The sequence below is a fragment of the Tachyglossus aculeatus genome, chromosome X4 (assembly GCF_015852505.1).
Source record: "Tachyglossus aculeatus isolate mTacAcu1 chromosome X4, mTacAcu1.pri, whole genome shotgun sequence".
NCBI lineage: Eukaryota > Metazoa > Chordata > Mammalia > Monotremata > Tachyglossidae > Tachyglossus > Tachyglossus aculeatus.
The window spans coordinates 23617641-23624499 of NC_052098.1; the positions used below are offsets into that span (position 1 = coordinate 23617641).

Below are 6859 nucleotides of genomic sequence, written 5' to 3' on the forward strand. Positions count from 1 at the left end.
CTCCCTGCAGGCTACGTCCAAAGGTATGTGACTTATTTGCCTCTTATCTTGTCTAATGCTGTTGAGTTGTCTCTGACCCATAGCGACTCTGTGGACACATCTCTCCCAGAACTCCCTACCCCCATCTGTAATCGTTCTGGTAGTGTATCTATAGAGTTTTCTTGGTAAAAATGCAGTAGTGGTTTCCCACTGCCTTCTCCTGGGCAGTAAACTTCAGTTTCCACCCTCGACTCTCTCCCATGTTGCTGCTGCCCAGCACAGGTGAGTTTCGATTTGTAGCGGATTGCCTTCCATTCACTAGCCTCTGCCCAAGCTAGAAATGGAATGAATATGCCCCTGCTTGACTCTGCCTCCCGTAGTCGAGACTGGTAGAGTGCTGGAAACTCCCCAGATGCGATCTTGAGAAGGGTTATTTGCCTCTGTGGTTGCTCAATTCATTGTATTTGTGCTTTTAAATTCAGAGGAGAAAATGATGAAAAGATTAAAGTTGTCCCTTGCCAACTTCGTTTTATTTCTTGAAGCATACCATCTGGATTCTGGAGTCTGAACAACTGAATAGTTATGAAAATACAGAGATTGTACTTTTGAAATTGTCCACAAATGCATTTAATATGGATTGAAGACACTAGGGGTTGCAGGCATTTTTACTTCTTCTTTGCTTTAAAGCAAGACAGCACTGCTACTGATTTTAAAGCAGCTGGGCAGGAGATGTCTGTAGTTTGTCAAAACTGTAAAATAAATGAACATCATCACACTCATTCCTGTGGCTGAGGCTTCTCAGTTAAGATGAATACAGACTGTGAGCTCCTTAGGGGACAGTCATATACTGTGTCTGAACTGATTAACTTGTATCTATCACAGTGCTTGGAACAGTGCTTGGCATCTAGTAAGTGCTTAACAAATGTAATAATAATAATGATGATGATATTAATAATAATAATAACAATACAGAGCCTAGCTATGAACATATCTATGGGTTTAGCTCAACTGAAAGTAAAAGAGGACTGGGGAAGCCATCTAGATGCAAATGTGCTGGTGACAGACACACTACTCTAGCTGGAGGCTACAAATGAATTTATGACTAGACGTAGGCTCTCTAATCGTATAGTAGGTTCAAATTCATGAAGTAGAAGCAAATGGGGTAGCGGGGAGAAGATGGTGAACAGAAGGTAGCAATCAGCTAATATATCTATGAGAAAATAGTTTCACCAAACCACACTGTCCTCAAAATAGCCACATAATTTGTATGAATGTTGCCCCACTTGAAGCATCTAAATACAACTGAGAAAGTTAGACCTAAATTAATTGAGAGATATAAAATTTCATAATTGTTCTATTATCTAGTAAAATAGGTAGTGTAGAAATGGTCGGTCAGATCATTGATGACCTGGATTTTATACTCTCAACAGTTCTTACAATTAAAAAAGAAATGGACTTTGGAATACAATTTTCTTCTGGTATAGCACAAATTGTACTTCCCAAGTGCTTAGTACAATGCTATGCACCCAATAATTGCTCAATAAATACAATTGAATGAATGAATGAATCTATGGAAACGTACCTATTATTATTCATTTCTACTATAGGGTTTTACAATAGCTATAAAGCAGAGAGCAAAATACTCATAAATGTAAATTAGAAATAATATTACACAATTCCCTCCTAGTTGTAGGCAGATTATGAATTGCAGACAAATGTGCATGTAAAAAAGGAACAAGGAAATATAGTCCACCTTCTTCAGATTTCTCTAAAGTTGAGATTGTTTTGCTTTAGATTGTGTTGCTTTTAGCCCTCCTTGATTGCCCTATTTCTAATTTTTTCACTTGTCTGATTCTTCTAATATCTTATTTCCACTATTTTTTGTGCTGTGACAATATAATTTTAGTACTTTGGAAGATATAAGTTGTACTTCTCCCACTCTGATTTATCATTTGTTTCAAGAAATACTTTGATGTTGTGGCACAATTACCTTCATTTATCTTGTGAAAAGGCAATTAGGGTACCTGTTTATTAAGGCTTTAGAATAAACTAGATTGTTCTCTTACTAATTTTAATGACAGTGTTGTCTGTGCAACTTTAGCTGTTTTAGATGTGTTCTAGCGTAGTTTAGTTTTAGATGTTTTAGTGAGCGGAGATGCAGAGTGAACTATGGCTTCGGCTAAGAAAGATGGAAAATTAGTTTCATCTCTTGGAAAGTGTCTATGTTCTTTTTCATATGAATTACCTCCTGCTAGACTGTAAGCCTGGGAACGTGTCAACTAACTCTGTTATACTGTACTCTCTCAAGGGCTTAGTACAGTAAGCAGTTTAGGGCCTAAAGAAGCTGCGTGGCTCAGTGGAAAGAGCGTGGGCTTTGGAGTCGGAGGTCGTGGGTCCAAGTCCCAGCTCTTCCACTTGTCGGCTGTGTGACTGCGGGCAAGTCGCGTCACTTCTGTGCCTCAGTTCTCTCATCTTTAAAATGGGGATTAAGACTGTGAGCCCCACATGGGACAACCTGATCACCTTGTAACCTCTCCAGCGCTTAGAACAGTACTTTGCACTTGGTAATTGCTTAATAAATGCCATTGTTATTATTACAGTGTTCTGCACATAGTAAGCGCTCAATAACTGATTGAATGATAATAGTTCAAAATATTAGTGTCAGCAGTATTTGAATGCCTGCTGTGCAGAACCCTAAACTAGAGGTATGGAGAACGTATATAAAGGATAAAAGATGTGATTCCCCACCCTTGAGGGGCATAGATTTTAATGGGGGAAACAGTAGGTACAAACTGACGAGCACATGTATAGAGGTGGTCTGTCCGTAAAAGTTTGCAGAGACTTACAAGGCAGAGTCCTGGATGTACTGAGATTGAGTGTTGTGCAGCTCCAAGCTGGAATGGTTCTTCCATAGGTGTCCCTCTCTAAGAATGTACATATTGCAGTGTGGCCGGGTGGATAGAGCATGGGCCTGGGAATCAGAAGGACCTGGGTTCTAATGCCGGATCCGCCACTTGTCTGCTGTGTGACCTTGGGCAAGACACTTCACTTCTCTGTGCCTCAGTTACCTTTTCTGTAAAGTAGGGATTGACTGTGAGCCCCAAGTGGCACAGGCACTGTGTCCAATCTGATTAGCTTGTAGAAGCAGCATGGCTCAGTGGAAAGAGCATGGGCTTTGGAGTCAGAAGTCATGGGTTCAAACCCCGGCTCTGCCACTTGTCAGCTATGTGACTTTGGGCAAGTCACTTAACTTCTCTGGGCCTCAGTTACCTCACCTGTAAAATGGAGATAAAGAATGTGAGCCCCAGGTGGGACAGCCTGATCACCTTGTAACCTCCCCAGCGCTTAAAAAAGTGCTTTGCACATAGTAAGTGCTTAATAAATAAATAAATAATAAATGCCATTATTTTTAGACTGTGAGCCCACTGTTGGGTAGGGACTGTCCCTATATGTTGCCAATTTGTACTTCCCAAGCGCTTAGTACAGTGCTCTGCACATAGTAAGCGCTCAATAAATATGATTGATGATGATGATGATGATTATTATTATTATTAGTGCTTAGAACAGTGCTTGCTACATAGTAAGCACTTAACAAGTATGATAATTGTTATTATCATCGTTTTATGAATTGAGAGACTAGTACAAGCAGTTGCTCATAAGGATTCATACAGTTGGAATACACAAGTATCCTTCTTGAGCATGGTTCCCCTCCCTCCTTCCCTCGCCCTTCTTATATGACTGACCACCAGTCTTGTCTCCTTCAAAGCCCTAGGAAATCACATCTCCTCCAAGAGACCTTCCCCGACTAATCCCTCCTTCCCCCTACTCCCTTCTCTTCTGCATTGCCTGTGCACCTAAAGGTGGGTCTGTACCTTGATGCACTTGAAAGTCACCCACCCTCAGCTCCACAGAGCTGTCATTTATTTTAAAATAAAATAGAATAATAGAATAGAATAAAATAAACTAGAGAAGCAGTCTCAGTGGAAAGAGCATGGGCTTAGGAGTCAGAGGTCATGGGTTCTAATCCTGGCTCCGCCACTTGACAGCTGTGTGACTTTGAGCAAGTCACTTAACTTCTCTGTGCCTCAGTTACCTCATCTGGAAAATGGGGATTAAGACCGTGAGCCCCATGTGGGACAACCTGATTACCTGGTATCCCCCAGTGCTTAGAACAGTGCTTGGCACATAGTAAGCGCTTAACAAATACCAATATCATTATTATTATTATTTAAAATTTGTCACTTCCTCTAGACTGTAAGCTCCTTGTGGGCAGGGAATATACCTACCAACTCTATTGTATTGTACGTTCTCAAGCAGTCCATATAGTGCTGGGCACACAGTAAGTGCTCAACATGGATTGATTGACTGATTGAAGACTAGTAGTAGAAACAGAAAACAAGTTGGTGTTTTAGTACAGTGCTTTGCACACAGCAAGCACTCAATAAATACAATTGAATCAATAAATGAATGTTTTCAGAATTCTTTCATGTATACAAACCGTCCAATGACTAGTTGAAAACTACTGCTTACCATAATTCGTATATTCAATGCCTCAGCAGGAAGCATTGGAAATACCAAATTGATCCAAATTTGTCTTGATTACAGGTCAATTAGAATCCAAAAATAACCATGGGAAATGTTGTGGTGAAGCAGAAAAAGAAGCAATGGTGGCATATGTTTATAATCTTTATGAGCAATTACTTCAGCTAAATTTTATAACTCAGGTTCTATGATACGATGAGACAAAAAAAGATGAGCTGATGATGAGAGATTGAACTAGATTTACAGTATGAGCTACACGTTGCTATGGCTTCAGGCTGCTACAAAATGTAGACAATACAGATCTGCCATCTGTTATATTGATCTTGTGAGGAATTGTTTATGCGTGGCTCAGTGGAAAGAGCATGGGCTTTGGAGTCCGAGGTCAAGGGTTCAAATCCCAGCTCCACCACTTGTCAGCTGTGTGACTTTGGGCAAGTCACTTTACTCCCTCTGTGCCTCAGTTACCTCATCTGTAAAATGGGGATTAAGACTGTGAGCCCCACGCGGGACAACCTGATCACCTTGTAACATCCCCAGGGCTTAGAACAGTGCTTTGCACACAGTAAGCACTTAATAAATGCCATTATTATTATGATTATTAGCTGTTTTTCCTACAAAACCAGTTCTTAAGCTTTGTCGTACTGGAATGCACCTTTACAAATTTCGATATAGTTGATGATCTTCCCCCGACATCCAAGTGTTTCTTCCCCCTTCCCATAAACATCAGGTTTCCATACCTGCCTTCCACTTTTAGACTCATCTAGCATATCTCGTTCAATTCTCCTGCCTTCTGACATGCAATATTTCCTTGGAAATTAATGGTTGCCCTCTTGTTCAATGCTCTGTTTTGCGGGTACCTGCCTCAGCATTCTTTCACTCCTAAAGAAAAAGTAGCTGTAGCAAGAGAAAACTGGTTTTAGAAGTGGACGTTGCTGGTAGGTTCCCTCGGTGATCTAAGTTTACTTTCCTTTCCTGAGTATCTTTAAACACAGGATAGATGACCGCCTATCTAGGATGATTCCTGCCTAGAATCAGGGGGGTGGGCTAGCTGATCAGTGAATGTCCCTTCCAGTCCAATGGATTGATCCTCTGCATCTTGGATCCCTGGAAAAGCGAGCCATGTATATAAGGGAAAACTGAAGTAAGGAAAAGTGGCACGTCCCAAAACACACAGGGACACCATGTCAGAGCTGCAGTAGCCTCAGCTCAGCTTTATCCATTTAGCTATTTCCTCAAAATGAGACAAAATAATTCTTCTGAGGCCAAACCTAGCCAGGCAAAGTATGGTAAAAGGCTCTTCAATTATCTGGGGAATTCTGGGCCACTTAGTTGGCCATAAAGGGGATTTGTGTGCTTGAGCTGTCTGACTAGATGGCCTAGACTACTCCAAATACATCCGATAATTACATAAGCCTCTTCAAAGAGCTCAGAGCCTATTCAGGCTGCGGTCTCATTAGTTTTCCTCAGAAAAGAAGTGTAGGAACACAATGGTTTTTCTTTGTAATGTTATTATGTCAAGGAATATTACTACACTATCCAGTGAAGAGAAGAGCATTAATCCAATAAGAAGAGTGGTACTTGATGCGTGTGAGATAGCCAGGTATGGAACTGACATTGCAGCTCTGAGTGAAAGAAGACTCCCTGATGAAGAACAGCTCATGAAAGCAGGAGCTGGCTACGACTTTTTCTGAAAAGTCTTTATGACTGAAAGTAGGCTTGCAGGTGTTGGCTGTGTCTTTCATCATTTGTCTTACACCCTTCAAATCTGCCCAGAGATAATGGTGAGCATCTAGCCCTTGCTTTAAAAGGTAAGTTGCACACTTCAGTTTTCAACGTATATTCCTCCAACCTGGCGAGCCTGAATGAAAAACAGTGTCGCTTCATCTGACAATTTGATTCTCTTGAGACCTGAAGGCTGTCCATAACTGCATTTCCAAGTATGAAACTGAGGTCAACGTTGGCCATTGCTTCAGGTGCTTATCTTTCACTGGATGGTTATTTACAAACTAACCATACAGGTGAAGACCAAACTCCTGGAGAATAAAGACTCATGCAAGAAAATTCATAATAAGATCGATACAAGCCAATAAGAGTAAGAAATTTTATTTGCCTCTATTAACACACGGGGGTTTCCATGAGATACTGTCAACAGGGAGATTTTGAAATTGAGTGTTGCCTGCAGAGAACTGGCAGACTTTGATGGGAACGAATCCAACATCAAAGAGTAATCAATACAGTATAGATTCTCATTCATTCATTCATTCAGTCGTATTTATTGAGCACTTACTGTGTGCAGAGCACTGTACTAAGCGCTTGGGAAGTACAAGTCGGCAACATA

At 40.9% G+C, this 6859-nt stretch overlaps 1 non-coding gene across 1 annotated transcript; it reads right to left on the minus strand.

Moving 5' to 3' along the window:
- Window positions 1–271: 271 nt before the first annotated feature.
- Window positions 272–409, minus strand: LOC119948508. The gene has a single exon (XR_005456899.1). It is a non-coding gene; the product is annotated as a small nucleolar RNA SNORA7 (small nucleolar RNA).
- Window positions 410–6859: the final 6450 nt, after the last annotated feature.